The 16,852-nt window shown below is 45.2% G+C and overlaps 1 protein-coding gene across 6 annotated transcripts in view; it reads left to right on the forward strand.

Annotated features, from left to right (window-relative positions):
- The window catches only part of LOC144511902 (voltage-dependent L-type calcium channel subunit alpha-1S-like), an 841,603-nt gene that overhangs the window by 38,265 nt on the left and 786,486 nt on the right, over positions 1-16,852 (forward strand). The gene's annotated exons all lie outside the window — the stretch shown is intronic.

A 16,852-nucleotide genomic window follows, 5' to 3' on the forward strand; every position in this document is an offset into this window, starting at 1 on the left:
AATTGCGTGGAGGACGCGGAAAGTCTGCAGAGAGATTTGGATAGGCTGAGCGAGTGGGCGAGGATCTGGCAGATGGAATATAACGTTTGCAAATGTGAGGTTATCCACTTTGGAAGAAATAATAGTAAATTGGAATATTATTTAAATGGAGAAAAATTACATCGTGCGACTGTGCAGAGGGACCTGGGGGTCCTTGTGCACGAATCGCAAAAACTCAGTCTGCAGGTGCAGCAGGTGATCAAGAAGGCGAATGGAATGTTGGCCTTTATCGCGAGGGGGATAGAATATAAAAGCAGGGAGGTCTTGCTGCAACTGTACAAGGCACTGGTGAGGCCGCAACTGGAGTACTGTGTGCAGTTTTGGTCCCCTTATTTGCGAAAGGATATATTGGCCTTGGAGGGAGTGCAGAGAAGGTTCACCAGGTTGATACCGGAGATGAGGGGTGTGGCTTATGAGGAGAGATTAAACAGATTGGGTCTGTACTCGTTGGAGTTTAGAAGGATGAGGGGTGATCTTATAGAGACATATAAGATAATGAAGGGGCTGGATAGGGTAGAGGTGGAGAGATTCTTTCCACTTAGAAGGGAAACCAGAACTAGAGGGCACAGTCTCAAAATAAGGGGGGGCCGGTTCAGAACAGAGTTGAGGGGGAACTTCTTCTCTCAGAGGGTAGTGAATCTCTGGAATTCTCTGCCCATTGAAGTGGTGGAGGCTTCCTCATTGAATATGTTTAAATCACGGGTAGATAGTTTTCTGATCAATAAGGGAATTAGGGGATATGGGGAGCAGGCGGGTAAGTGGAACTGATTCGCTTCAGATCAGCCATGATCTTGTTGAATGGTGGGGCAGGCTTGAAGGGCCAGATGGCCTACTCCTGCTCCTATTTCTTATGTTCTTATGTTCTTATAACCTCCTTAAATGGTATAGATTCTAGCTTATTCCCTATGACAGAAGTTAATCTATCTGGCCTGTTGTTTCCTGCTTTCTGTTTTCCTCCTATCCTGAATCGAGGAATCACATTTCACTGTGTTCCAATCTGATGGGACCTTTCCAGATTGGCCATGCTAAATGTGTGGGATAAAATACTTTGTCAGAGAGTTGGTGCAGACTCAATGTGCTGAATGGCCTCCTTCTGCACTTGTAGGGATTCTATGATTCTAACCATCTGATAGGCTTCTTGACTAGATTTTGCCAAGAGTCTGTTGCATTAATGGCAGACATTGAGGCAACGGTTAATCAGTTGAAAGAATCAGCAGAAGACACTGATTTTCTATACTTTCTGTGGTGGTCAGACAGACATATAGAATACAGAATGGTTGTCCCTGTGGGGTTGTATCATCACTCAATTGTGTGAGCTTAGCACTCAGGAAGACTGCTGAAGACAACATAAATAATTGTGAACCAGAGATTATCAACAGAGTGCTGAAAAAGTTCAACATCGATGACTGTTTGAAATTGGTACCTTCAGAAAAACAAGGTGTGTCGTTGGCTAGAGATTTGAAGACTGCATGTGCACAAGGAGGGTTGTGGCTGACTAAATGAACATAAATTCATTGGTTGGTGAGAAACTGCTTTTAGGGAGAGTTATCAAGCAGCGGAGAATTAGAATAACACTTTTTTTTTTAAAAAGAAGGGGGACACATTTCTGAATGAAACACAAGCAGTCGGGAAACAAGTGGATTTTGATTTTAGCTTAGACTGTACAGCTTAACTTTAGATAATTAATACTTTAGAATTTCGAAACTAAACTTCTTCACTTGATAAAGTTAAGTAGTTCTGGTTGATTGTCTGACACAAATACAAGGAAAGTAGAAAGAAACTTAAGCAAGGAGTAAGGAGGGCTAAAAGGGTAACGAAAAAGCATTGGCCAGCAGGATTAAGGAAAATCCCAAGACTTTTTATACATATATAAAGAGCAAGAGGGTAGCCAGGGAGAGGGTTGGCCCACTCAAGGACAAGCGAGGGAATCTATGCATGGAGCCAGAGGAAATGGGCGAGGTATTAAATGAGTACTTTGTGTCAGTATTGACCAAAGAGAAGGACTTGGTGGATGATGAGTCTGGGAAAGGATGTGTAGATAGTTTGAGCTATGTTGAGATCAAAAAGGAGGAGGTATTGGAGTTCTTGAGAAACATTAAGGTAGACAAGTCTCCAGAGCCTGATGGGATATACCCCAGAATACTGAGAGAGGCAAGGGAGGAAATTGCTGGGGCCTCGAGAGAAATGTTTGTATCCTCACTGGCTACAGGGGAAGTCCCAGAGGATTGGAGAATAGCCAATGTTGTTCCTTTGTTTAAGAAGGGTAGCAAGAATAATCCAGGTAATTACAGGCTGGTGAGCCTTACATCAGTGGTAGGGAAATTATTGGAGAGGATTCTTCGAGACAGGATTTATTCCCACTTGGAAATAAGTGGACGTATTAGTGAGAGGCAACATGGTTTTGTGAAGGGGAGGTCATGTCTCACTAACTTGATTGAGTTTTTTGAGGAAGTGACGAAGATGGTTGAGGGAGGGCAGTGGATGTTGTCTACATGGACTTCAATAAGGCCTTCGACAAGGTCCCTCATGGCAGACTGGTGCAGAAGGTGAAGTCACATGGGATCAGAGGTGAGCTGGCAAAGTGGATACAAAACTGGCTCGGTCAAAGAAGACAGAGGGTAGCAGTGGAAGGGTGCGTTTCTGAATGGAGGGCTGTGACAAGTGGTGTTCCTCAAGGATCAGTACTGGGACCTTTGCTGTTTGTAATATATATAAATGATTTGGAGGAAGATGTAACTGGTTTGATTAGTAAGTTTTGCAGACGACACAAAAGGTTGGTGGATTTGCGGATAGCGATGAGGACCATCAGAGGATACAGCAGGATATAGATTGGTTGGAGACTTGGGCGGAGAGATGGCAGATGGAGTTTAATCTGGACAAATGTGAGGTAATGAGGGATCTGGGTGTACAGGTGCACAGGTCACTGAAAGTGGCAACGCAGGTGGAGAAGGTAATTAAGGAGGCATACGATATGCTTGCCCTCATCGGCCGGGGCATTGAGTTTAAAAATTGGCAAGTCAAGTTGCAGCTTTATAGAACCTTAGTTAGGCCGCACTTGGAATATTGTGTTCAATTCTGGTCACCACACTACCAGAAGGATGTGGAGGCTTTGGAGAGGGTACAGAAAAGATTTATCAGGATGTTGCCTGGTATGGAGGGCATTAGCTATGAGGAGAGGTTGGAGAAACTTGGCTTGTTCTCACTGGAAAGACGGAAGTTGAGGGGCGAGCTGATAGAAGTTTACAAGATTATGAGAGGCATGGACAGAGTAGATAGTCAGAAGCTTTTTCCCAGGGTGGAATAGTCAATTACTCGGGGCACAGGTTTAAGGTGCGAGGGGCAAGGTTTAAAGGAGATGTACGAGGCAGATTTTTTACACAGAGGGTGGTGGGTGCCTGGAACTCGCTGCCGGGGGAGATAGTGGAAGCAGATACGGTAGTAGTTTTTAAGAGGCATCTTGACAAATACATGAATAGGATAGGAATGGAGTGGTATGGTCCCCGAAGGGTAGGGGGTTTTAGTTAAGTTGGACAGCATGGGCAATGCAGGCTTGGAGGGCCGAAGGGTCTGTTCCTATGCTGCAATTTTATTTGTCTTAAAAGAAGCAAAGAGGTTTAGGGAGGAAGTTCCCGAGTCTCAGTATGTGCTTTAGGGAGTTGGTGATCTGATCTGTCCTCGGTACAGGCTTGGAGGGCCGAAAGGCCTGTTCCTGTGCTGTAATTTTCTTTGTTCTTTTATCAACAAAAATATGTTTATTCTGGTCTATACATTCTATTGAGTTAAGTTACGTCTGGGGAACTTGGTTCATGATTTGCAAATCCTGCGCTATGTGGGAAATCCTAAATGCTGTTGGTAATCTGGATGATCATGTGTGCAGGAAGTGCTTCCGGTAGGAGCAACTTGGGTTCTGGATTTTGCAGCTAGAGTGACTACAGTACATTCAGGAGCTGAGAGATTCAGGGATAGCACATTTCAGGATGTGGTCAGCCTGCAGATTAAGGAAGTTCAGACAGACGGGGAAACAAGTGACCGCCAGACAGGGGGAGGGGACCAAACAGGTTACGAGGGAATCTCCCAAGTGCATCCCACTCGCAAACTGCCTTGCAGCCTTGGAAAACTGTGAGAGTAATGGTTCCTCTGTGGAGGCCAACCAGAGCCAAGGCCATGTGGGTGGTCCAGATGCTCAGGGGTGTTGAGGGGGGTGGGCGGAGAGGAAGTGCGGAAGGACAATAGTGATTAGGGATTGGTTAGTGCGGGGAGTAGCCTTGTGCTTGTGTAGACTTGACTCCAGGATGGTGTATTGCCCCCACTGGGTGCCAGGGTCAAGGATATCATGGAAGTGCTGCAGGCCACTCTGAAGGAAGAGGGTGAACTGCCAGAAGGTGTGGTCCATTTTGAGAATGACATAGAAAGAAAGAGAAATGAAGTCCTGCAAAGCAGACTTTAGAGAGTTTGGTAGGAAATTGAAAAGAAAGACTTCAAAGTTCTTATCTGCACAATAGTGAATATAGGAACAGAAGGGTAGAGCAGATGAATGCATAGCTGGAGAGATGGTGCAGGAGGGAGGGCTTTAGATCCCTGGGGCACTGGGACCATTTCTGGAGGAGATGGGACCTGTATGGGTTACATCTCAACAGGAACGTGAGCAACATCTTTGTGGGCAGGTTTGCTAGTGTTATTGGGCGAATTTAAACTAAATTGGCGGGGGGATGGGATCTTGACAAGTAGTTCAGAGGGGAAAGAAGCTGAGTTGGAATTAGAAGTTAAAACACCAGGAAATGAGTCTAAAAAGCAGAGGAAACATAGGCGAGACAAGAAAGAAGTGAGTCTAGCAAGGCTAAATGGAATAGATTTTAATGCAAGGAGCCTGAGAAATAGGACCATTAAGCTGAGGGTGCAGATAGGATCGTGGAAGTATGACATAGCTATGACCGAGACTTGGCTGAAAAATGGATTGGCAGCTCAACATTCCTGGTTATAGGGTATTTAGACAAGATAAAGAGGGGAACAGAAGAGGGAGGGGGTCACAATATTGATCAAGGAATCAATTATAGCAGTGAGGAAGGATGAAAGGAAATCAAATGACGCCATTTGGGTATAAGTAAAAAACATAAGCGGGGCAAACATGCTTTTGCTGGGTGTATACTGTAGGCGAACAAAGAACAGTACGACACAGAAACAGGCCCTTCGGTCTGTGCTGACAGTTGCCTCTTCAATCTAATATTTTCTTGCCTCTACATGGTCGGACTAATTTAAATGTGGATTACAGGGTCAAAGGTAGGGTTCTGAAGACTGTGGAGGAACAGAGAGATCTTGGGGTCCATATCCACAGATCTCTAAAGGTTGCCACTCAAGTGGATAGAGCTGTGAAGAAGGCCTATAGTGTGTTAGCTTTTATTAACAGGGGGTTGGAGTTTAAGAGCCGTGGGGTTATGCTGCAACTGTACAGGACCTTGGTGAGACTACATTTGGAATATTGCGTGCAGTTCTGGTCACCTCACTATAAGAAGGATGTGGAAGCGCTGGAAAGAGTGCAGAGAAGATTTACCCAGATGCTGCCTGGTTTGGAGGGTAGGTCTTATGAGGAAAAGTTGAGGGAGCGAGGGCTGTTCTCTCTGGAGCGGAGGAGGCTGAGGGGAGACTTAATAGAGGTTTATAAAATGATGAAGAGGATAGATAGCGTGAACGTTCAAAGACTATTTCCTCGGGCGGATGGAGCTATTATAAGGGGTCATAACTATAGGGTTCATGGTGGGAGATATAGGAAGGATATCAGAGGTAGGTTCTTTACGCAGAGAGTGGTTGGGGTGTGGAATGGACTGCCTGCAGTGATAGTGGAGTCAGACACTTTAGGAACATTTAAGCGGTTATTGGATAGGCACATGGAGTACACCAGGATGATGGGGAGTGGGATAGCTTGATCTTGGTTTCAGATCAAGCTCGGCACAACATCGTGGGCCAAAGGGCCTGTTCTGTGCTGTACTGTTCTATGTTCTATGGTCCATGTCCCTCTATTCCCTGCCTATTCATGTATCTGTCCAGATGCTTCTTGAACGTTGTTACAGAATCTGCTTCCACCACTTCCTCCGGCAGCATGGTCCAGGCATTCACCCCCCTCTCTGTGAAAAACTTGCCTCTTACATCTCTTCTAAACTTTCCCCCTCTCTCTTTCAACATATGCCCCCAAGTAATTGACCCTTCAAACCTCAGAAAAAGACTCTGACGATCCATTTTATCCAAGCCTGTCATAATCTTGTAAACCTCTGTCAGATCTCCCCTCATCCTCTGACGCTCCAGTGAAAACAATCCAAGTTTGTTCAACCTTTCTTCATAGTCCATGTCCTTCAAACCAGGCAACATCCTTCCAGTACTGTGGCAACCAGAATTGTACACAATACTCCAAATGTGGCCCAACCAAATTTTGATACAGCTGCAACATGATCTTTCCAATTCCTATACTCAACACCCCAACCTTCATGCCTAGATCCCTCTGTTATGCTAATATTTCGAAAGGCTCTACCATTTACTGTATACTTTCCTTCTGCAGTGGACCTTACAAATCGCATCACTTCACATTTGTCCAGATTCCATCTGCCATCTTTCGGCCCAGATCTCCACCCAATTTATATCTTGCTGTATCCTCTGACAATCCTCCGACTCCCCCAATTTTTTTATCATCTGCAAATTCACTAATTAGACCACTTACATTTTCCTCCAAATCATTTATACATACATATGTATATATTAGAAAAAACAGAGGCCCCAGCACTGATTCTTGTGGAACACCACTTGTCCTGAAATTTATGTATGTCTCCTTTTTCACTCAGTTCACAATCTCACTTGTCATCCAGGGCTCCTGAATCTTACCAACTTTATCCTTCATTTTTACGGGAACATACTTGTCCTGAATTGTTAACAACTGACTTTTAAAAGACTTCTACATATCAGATGTGGATTTACCTTCAAACAACGCAGTCTACATTCCCTCGTTCCTGCCTAATAATGTCATAGTTAGCCTTCCCTCAGTTTAGTACTCTTATTCGAGGACTACTTCTACCTTTTTGATTTATTATCACATATACTAACATAGTGAAAGTATTGTTTCTTGCGCGCTATACAGACAAAGCATAACGTTCATTGAGAAGGAAATGAGAGAGTGCAGAATATACTGTTACAGTCATAGCTGGGGTGTAGAGAAAGATCACGTTAATGCAAGGTAGGTCCATTCAAAATTGACAGCAGCAGGGAAGAAGCTGTTCTTGAGTTGGTTGATACGTGACCTCAGACTTTTTATCCCGAAGGAAGAAGATGGAAGAGAGAATGTCAGGGGTGCATGGGGTCCTTAATTATGCTGGCTGCTTTGCCGATGCAGTGGGAAGTATAGACAGAGTCAATGGATGGGAGGCTGGTTTGCGTGATGGATTGGGCTACATACACAACCTTTTGTAGTTCCTTGCGGGAGCAGGAGCCATACCAAGCTTTCTATGGTGCATCTGTAAAAGTTGGTGAGAGTCGTTGCTGACATGCCAAATTTCCTTAGGTTTCTGAGAAAGTAGAGGCTTTCTTAACTATAGTGTCAGCATGAGGGGATCAGGACAGGTTGTTGGTGATCTGGACACCTAAAAACGTAAAGCTCTCGACCCTTTCTACTTCGTCCCCATTGATGTAGACTGGGGCATGTTCGTCATTACGCTTCCTGAAGTCGATGACAATCTCCTTTGTTTTCATGACACTGAGGGAGAGATTATTGTTGCCACACCAGTTCACCAGATTCTCTATCTCATTCCTGTACTCTGTCTCATCGTTGTTTGAGATCCGATCCACTACGGTGGTGTCATCAGCAAACTTGAAAATCGAATTGGAGGGGAATTTGGCCACACAGTTATAGGTGTATAAGGAGTATAGTAGCGGGCTGAGAACACAGCCTTGTGTTTCTACAAGTATTTTGAAATTTATAGAATTGTGATCACTTGTTCCCAAAATTGTCCCCCACTGAGACATCAATCACCTGACTGGGCTCGTTTCCCAGAACCAGCCCGAAGATAGCTCCTTCCCAAGTTGGACGATCTACATCTTGCCTCAAGAAGCACTCTTGGACACACTGAACAAACTCTGCCCCTTCCAAGCCCCTGGCACTAAAGAAATCCCAGTCAATATTGGGTAAGTTAAAATTGCCCATCACAACAAGTCTGTTGTTTTTACATCTTCCCATGATCTGCTGACAAAACAGTTTCTCCAGTTCACACTAGATGTTGGGAGGTCTGTAGTATAACCCCAACAGTAGTACAACTCCTGTTCCGGACTTCTACCCATATGACCTCCCTGCATGATCCCACCAAGGTGTCCTCCCTGCATGATCCCACCAAGGTGTCCTCCCTCTGTGTAGCTATGACATTCTCCACCTTATCTCACCTGAAGCATCTAAATCCTGGAATGCAAAGTTGCTAGTCCTGCTCTCCTTTCATCCAAGTTTCTGTAATTGCCCCAGCAGTCAGAGGGAGATAGAGGATCAAATATGTAATCAAATTTCAGAGTGGCACGGTGGTACAATTGTTCGCAGTTGGATTCCAGCTGTGTGGAGTTTGCATGTTCTCCCTGTATCTGCATGGGTTTTTCTCCGGGTGCTCATGTTCCCTCTTACAGTCCAAAGATGTGCAGGTTAGGTGGATTAGCTATGGTAAATGTGCAGGGTTATGGAGATATGGAGGAGGGGTGGGCCTGAGTATGATGCTCTTTCAGAGCATTGGTGTGGACTCAATGGGCCTAATGGCCTCCTCCTGCACTCTAGGGATTCTATGAAGTGTGTAGGAATTATAATGCAGTAATAGCAGGAGATTTTAACCACCCTAATATTAGCTGGGATAGGTTTTGTGTGCAAGGTAGAGGGGGAGCAAAGTTCTTAAACTGCATCCAGAAAAACTTTATTAGCCAGTACATAGAAAGCCCAGCAAGGAAGGAGACAATTGTGGCCCTAATAATTGGGACTGAGCCCGGGCAGGGGTAAGCATTTTGGAGTTAGTGACCACAATTCAGTTTGATTTAGGAAAGTTATGGAAATGCATAAGGATGGGCTGGGAATATAAGTTCTTAACTGGGGAAAGGCTAATTTTATTAAGACAAGATATGATCCAGGAGAACAAGGGCAGCAGATAAATGGGAACACCACCACTTGCAAGTTCCCCTCCAAGCCACTCACCATCCTGACTTGGAAATATTTTGCCGTTCCTTCGCAGTCACTGGGTCAAAATCCTGGAATTCCCTCCCTAATGGCATTGTGGGTCAACCCACAGAACATGGACTGCAGCGATTCAGGAAGGCAGCTCACCACCACCTTCTCAAGGGCAACTAGGGCTGGGCAATAAATGCTAGCCAGCCAGCGATGCCCATGTCCTATGAATAAATTTTTTAAAAACTTGGCCCTAGTGGACTGGGAGCAGCTACTTGCAGACAAATCTGTGTCAGAGCAGTGGGAGGCCTTCAAAGAGGAGATAGCGAGAGTACAGGGAAAATATGTTCCCGTAAAGACAAAGGGTAGGACCAAGATCAGAGAACCCTGGATATCAAAGGACCTGAAGGTCAGGATTGAAAGAGTGCAGAAAAGATTTACTGGGATGCTACCAGGACTTGATGGTTTGAGTTATAAGAAGAGGCTGGATAGACTGGGACTTTTTTCCCTGGAGTACAGGAGGCTTCGGGGTAATCTTTAGAGGTCTATAAAATAATGAGGGGTATAGATCAGCGAGACAGTCAACATCTTTTCTTAAAGTAGGGGAGTCTAAAACTAGAGGGTATAGATTTAAGGCGAGAGGGGAGAGATACAAAACTGTCCAGGGGTCAATTTTTTCACACAGAGGGTGGTGAGTGTCTGGAACAAGCTGCCAGAGGGAGTAGTTGAGGTGGGTATAATTTTATCTTTTAAAAAGCATGTAGACAGCTACATGGGTAAGATTGGTATAGAGGATATGGGCCAAATGTGGGCAATTGGGGCTAGCTTAGTGGTAAAAACTGGGTGGCATGGACAAGTTGGGCCAAAATGCCTGTCTCCATGTTGTAGCTTCCATGACACTATAAAAATCTTTTGGATATCAAGGACTCAATACAGCAGATATCGAGGGCTCAATAAGGCAGAGTCCCAGATGAGCATAAAAGTGCAGGGAGTGGGGAGATCTTAAAAAGGAAATTAGTCAAGCTAGTGTGTGAAAAAGCTTTGGTGGGTAGAATAAAAGTCCAGAGGGTTTTATAAATATATAAAGAGCAAGAGAATAACTAGGGAAAGAGTAGAGGCAATTAGGGACCACATAGGTAATGTGTGTATGAATCCTGAAGATGTGGGTACAGTCCTCAATTAATATTTTGTGTCGGTCTTCATAATGGAGGATAGTGAAATATTAGAGGAAATTAACAGAGAGAGAGAAGGTTTCGCAGCCCAGGTGAGATGTATCCTAGGCTCCAGGGGGAGACAAGGGAGGTGCTATTGGGGACACTGGCAGTAATTTTCAAATCTTCTCTGACCACAGGTGAGGTGTCTGAGGACTGGAAGACTGCTAACATTGTCCCATTATTAAAAAAGGCAGGAAATTATAGGCCAGTCAGTCTAACTTCGCTGGTGGGCAACTAATGACAGAATATATCTGACTAGAACTGTGCATTGTACTCCAGTTGTGGCCTTGTGAGCTTGACGTCCGTGGTAGGGAAGTTGTTGGAGAGGATTCTTAGAGATAGGATGTATGCGCATTTAGAAAGGAATAAACTCATTAACGATAGTCAGCATGGTTTTGTGAGAGGAAGGTCATGCCTCACTAACCTGGTGGAGTTTTTTGAAGAAGTGACTAGAATGGTTGACGAGGGAAGGGCCGTGGATGTCGTCTACATGGACTTTAGTAAAGCATTTGACAAAGTCCCTCATGGTAGGTTGGTGCAAAAGGTTGGATCTCATGGGATAAAGGGGGAGGTGGCTAGATGGGTGGAGAACTGGCTTGGTCACAGAAGACAGAGGGTGGTAGTGGAAGGGTCTTTTTCTGGCTGGATGCCTGTGACTAGTGGTGTTCCGCAGGGCTCTGTATTGGGACCTCTGCTGTTCGTGATTTATATAAACGATCTGGAAGAAGGTGTAACTGGGGTGATCAGTAAGTTTGCGGATGACACAAAAATGGCTGGACTTGCAGATAGTGAGGAACATTGTCAGAGGCTACAGAAGGATATAGATAGGCTGGAAATTTGGGCAAAGAAATGGCAGATGGAGTTCAATCCAGATAAATGCGAAGTGAACAGCATGTTACGGAACCGACGAGGGAACGAGCTATTTTGGATCTGGTATTGTGTAACGAGGTAGGTAGAATTAAGGATCTTATTGTGAAGGACCCTCTTGGGTCTAGTGACCACAATATGGTCGAATTTCTGATTCAGATGGAAGAGGAGAAAGTTTGGTCCCAAACCAGTGTCCTCTGTTTGAACAGAGGGAAATATGATAGGATGAGGGATGAATTGGCTAAGGTAGACTGGGAGAGCAGGCTGGCAGGTAGGATAGCTGAGGAACAGTGGAGGATTTTTAAGGAGATCCTTTTCAGTTCTCAGCAAAAATATATTCCAGCAAAAAACAAGGATTGTAAGAAAAGGGAGAACCAGCCGTGGATAACGAAGGAAATAAAGGAGAGTATTAAAATAAAAACAGCTGCGTACAGAGTGGCCAAAAATAGTGGAGAAACAAGTGATTGGGAAAAATTTAAGAAACAACAAAGAGAGACTAAGAAAGCGATAAAGAAAGGAAGGATAGACTATGAAGCTAGGCTAGCAATTAATATAAAAAATGATAGTAAAAGTTTTTATAAATATATAAAAAGGAATAGAGTGGCTAGAGTGAATGTTGGACCCTTGGAGGACGCGAGGGGGGAGTTAATAGTGGGAAATGAGGATATGGCTGAGTCTTTAAATAAGTTTTTTGTGTCGGTCTTCACGGTGGAGGACACAAATAGTTTGCCAAATATTAACGATAGAGGGTTGGCAGCAGGAGAAATACTTAATACGATTAATGTGACCAGAGAGGCAGTGCTGGGTAGACTAATGGGACTGAAGGTGGACAAGTCCCCGGGTCCGGATGGAATGCATCCCAGGGTATTGAAAGAAATGTCAGAGGTAATAGTGGATGCGTTAGTGATTATTTATCAAAACTCGTTGCATTCTGGGGTAGTGCCGGTTGATTGGAAAACGGCTAATGTTACGCCGCTGTTTAAAAAAGGAAGGAGACAAAAGGCGGGTAACTATAGGCCGGTCAGCTTAACGTCTGTAGTAGGGAAAATGCTGGAATCCATTATTAAAGAGGAGATAGCAGGGCATCTGGATAGAAATGGTTCGATCAATCAGACGCAGCATGGATTCATGAGGGGAAAGTCGTGCTTGACGAACATGTTGGATTTTTATGAAGATGTGACTAGGGCGGTTGATGGAGGAGAACCGGTGGATGCGGTGTTTTTGGATTTCCAAAAGGCGTTTGATAAGGTGCCCCATAAAAGGCTGCTGAAGAAGATTAGGGCACACGGAGTTGGGGGTAGTGTGTTAAAGTGGATTGGGGACTGGCTATCCGACAGGAAGCAAAGAGTCGGAATAAATGGGTGTTTTTCCGGTTGGAGGAAGGTAACTAGTGGCGTGCCGCAGGGATCGGTACTCGGGCCGCAACTATTTACCATTTATATAGATGATCTGGAGGAGGGGACGGAGTGTAGGGTAACGAAGTTTGCAGACGACACAAAGGTAAGTGGAAAAGTGAATCGTGTGGAGGACGGAGAAGATCTGCAGAGAGATTTGGACAGGCTGAGTGAGTGGGCGAGGATATGGCAAATGGAGTATAACGTTGATAAATGCGAGGTTATACACTTTGGAGGAAATAATAACAAATGGGATTACTATCTCAATGGAAACAAATTAAAACATGCTACCGTGCAAAGGGACCTGGGGGTCCTTGTGCATGAGACGCAAAAGCCCAGTCTGCAGGTACAACAGGTGATCAAGAAGGCAAATGGGATGTTGGCCTATATTGCGAGGGGGATAGAATATAAAAGCAGGGATGTCTTGATGCACCTGTACAGGGCATTGGTGAGGCCGCAGCTGGAATACTGTGTGCAGTATTGGTCCCCTTATATGAGGAAGGATATATTGGCATTGGAGGGAGTGCAGAGAAGGTTCACCAGGTTGATACCGGAGATGAGGGGTTTGGATTATGAGGAGAGGCTGAGGAGATTGGGTTTGTACTCGTTGGAGTTTAGAAGGATGAGGGGGGATCTTATGGAGACTTATAAGATAATGCGGGGGCTGGATAGGGTGGAGGCGGAGAGATTCTTTCCACTTAGTAAGGAAGTTAAAACTAGAGGACGCAGCCTCAAAATAAAGGGGGGTCGGTTTAAGACAGAGTTGAGGAGGAACTTCTTCTCCCAGAGGGTGGTGAATCTCTGGAATTCTCTGCCCACTGAGGTGGTGGAGGCTACCTCGCTGAATATGTTTAAAGCGCGGATGGATGGATTCCTGATCGGTAAGGGAATTAAGGGTTATGGGGATCAGGCGGGTAAGTGGTACTGATCCACGTCAGATCAGCCATGATCTTATTGAATGGCGGGGCAGGCTCGAGGGGCTAGATGGCCTACTCCTGCTCCTATTTCTTATGTTCTTATGTTCTTATGATGCATTTTGGTAGAACTAACGTAGCGGGGAGCTATACGATAAATGGCAGAACCATAAAGGGTGTAGATGCGCAGAGGGACCTGGGTGTGCAAGTCCACAGATCCTTGAAGGTGACGTCACAGGTGGAGAAGGTAGTGAATAAGGCATATGGCATGCTTGCCTTTATAGGACGGGGCATAGAGTATAAAAGTTGGGATCTGATGTTGCAGTTGTATAGAACGTTGGTTCGGCCGCATTTGGAATACTGCGCCCAGTTCTGGTCGCCACACTACCAGAAGGACGTGGAGGCTTTAGAGAGAGTGCAGAGGAGGTTTACCAGGATGTTGCCTGGTATGGAAGGGCTTAGTTATGAGGAGAGATTGGGTAAAGTGGGGTTGTTCTCACTGGAAAGACGGAGGATGAGGGGTGACCTAATAGAGGTGTATAAAATTATGAAAGGCATAGATAGGGTGAACGGTGGGAAGCTTTTTCCCAGGTCGGTGGTGATGTTCACGAGGGGTCATAGGTTCAAGGTGAAGGGGGGGAGGTTTAACACGGATATCAGAAGAACATATTTTACACAGAGGGTGGTGGGGGCCTGGAATGCGCTGCCGGACAAGGTGGTGGAGGCGGACAGACTGGGAACGTTTAAGACTTATCTAGATAGCCACATGAACGGAGTGGGAATGGAGGGATACAAAAGAATGGTCTAGTTTGGACCAGGGAGCGGCGCGGGCTTGGAGGGCCGAAGGGCCTGTTCCTGTGCTGTATTGTTCTTTGTTCTAAACCAGCATTTTAAACAGTGTCAGTATGACCTCCCCGCTCTTATATTCCATCCCTCAGCTAATAAAGGCAAGTCTCCCACATGCCTTCTTAACCACCTTATCTACCTGTCGTGCCACCTTCAGGAAGCTGTGGACATGCACTCCAAGGTCCCTCTGATCTTCAGTAGTTTCCAAGATTCTATCATTCATAGTGTAATCCTTTGCCCTGTTGGCCTTTCCAAAGTGCATTACCTCACACTTTTCTGGGTTGAATTCCATTTGCCACTGATCTGCCCACCTGACCAGTCCATTGTCACCCTCCTGCAGTCTATGGCTATCCACCTCACTATTTACCACCCTATAAATTTTCATGCCATCCAAGAACTTCTTGATCATACCCCCTATGTTTAAGTCAAAATCATCAATTAACACCACAAATAGCAAGGGCCCCAGTCCTGAGCCCTGTGGAACCCTGCTGGAAACAGATTTCCAGGAACGAAAACATCCCTATACTATCAACTTCTGCCTCCTGCCCCTCAGCCAATTTTGGATCCAATTCAGTTTGATTGCGGATGACACAAAGATTGCTGGAGTTGCGGATAGTGATGAACATTGTCAGAGAATACAGCAGGATATAGATAGGCTGGAAAATTGGGCGGAGAAATGGCAGATGGAATTTAATCCAGATAAATGCGAAGTGATGCATTTTGGTAGATCTAATGCAGGCGGGAGCTATACAATAAATGGCAGAACCATCAGGAGTATAGACACATAGAGGGATCTTGGTGTACAAGTCCACAGATCCTTAAAGGTGGCAGCACAGATGGAAAAGGTGGTATTCTTTGATTTAGGAAACTAAATGTGCCATTTTGCCTGGGATTTCACAGGCCCTTACTTTCTTGACCAATCTGCCATGAGGGAACTTATCAAAAGCCACATTAACTGCACTGCCCTCCTACACATCTCGCCACCTCCTCGAAAAGTTAAATCAAATTTGTTAGACATGATCTACCTGTGACAAATGAAGAATGGTCAGTTTGAAGTGGTACAATTGTTTGTTTAACAGAGCCACTACCTCCTGTCCTCATTATATCATTTCCCAGCACACTGGCTCCAGCTGGTTTAAGTGGAGCAGATTCCAATGGAACAGTTTTCTCATTCCCCAGCACTGGTACCAATGCCCCATGAATCAAAATCCCTGACTCCTACACCTTTCAGCCATGATCGTAAATCACGCCAATTTATACAGGTAAAAGTCCAAGAGGTGAGGTGTTAGATTTTATTTCTGACTTTAGCCCCTCAAACTCTCAGCAGCTCTTCATTCCAAATTTTATCTCTTGTCATGAATGACACCTGGATCCTTCCCCTCTGACTCTGAGGTTTGCTGCAGCTTGATCAAGTTCTCTTTAATCCTGATACCAAAGCAACTAATACAAGCTTCAGAACTAGTAATTGCAGCTGCAGAGAACAGTATATGTTCACCTGACTACCATGTTCCTTATGACTCCCAGTTTGAATGATTTGTACCCTGGTGCTATTGTCAGTTTGCTTATTCGCTCTGTAGACTTTGCCCCCATGCACAGAGACAGCAAGAATTTTGTATCTCTTGGACCCAGGCAAATGCTGAGGCTCCTCCAGCGCAACATCTGAGTTCCATTGCCTGTCTGACTTGTATTCACAACCCCCTATTCCTCAGCACTAACCAGACCTGCACCACTACCTGGTTTGAGGGATTTAACTGGTTCCTGGAACAAAGTGTACAGATAACTTTCCCCTCTTTTAATTCCTCTCTGGCCACAGGGAAAGGCCATGATGTGGAGATGCCGGCGTTGGACTGGGGTAAGCACAGTAAGAAGTCTCACAACACCAGGTTAAAGTCCAACAGGTTTATTTGGTAGCACAAACTTTCGGAGCACTGCCCCTTCTTCAGGTGAGTGGGAGTTGTGTTCGCAAACAGGGCATATAAAGACACAAACTCAATTTACAAGATAATGGTTGGAATGCGAGTCTTTACAGGTAATCAAGTCTTAAATGTACAGACAATGTGAGTGGGGAGAGGGTTAAGCACAGGTTAAAGAGATGTGTATTGTCTCCAGCCAGGACAGTTAGTGAGATTTTGCAAGCCCAGGCAAGTCGTGGGGGTTACAGATAGTGTGACATGAACCCAAGATCCCGGTTGAGGCCGTCCTCATGTGTGCGGAACTTGGCTATCAGTTTCTGCTCAGCAATTCTGCGTTGTCGTGTGTCGTGAAGGCTGCCTTAGAGAACGCTTACCCGAAGATCAGAGGCTGATTGCCCGTGACTGCTAAAGTGTTCCCCAACAGGAAGAGAACACTCTTGCCTGGTGATTGTCGAGCAGTGTTCATTCATCCGTTGTCGTAGCATCTGTCTGGTCTCCC

Source organism: Mustelus asterias, chromosome 25 (assembly GCF_964213995.1).
Source record: "Mustelus asterias chromosome 25, sMusAst1.hap1.1, whole genome shotgun sequence".
Taxonomy (NCBI): domain Eukaryota; kingdom Metazoa; phylum Chordata; class Chondrichthyes; order Carcharhiniformes; family Triakidae; genus Mustelus; species Mustelus asterias.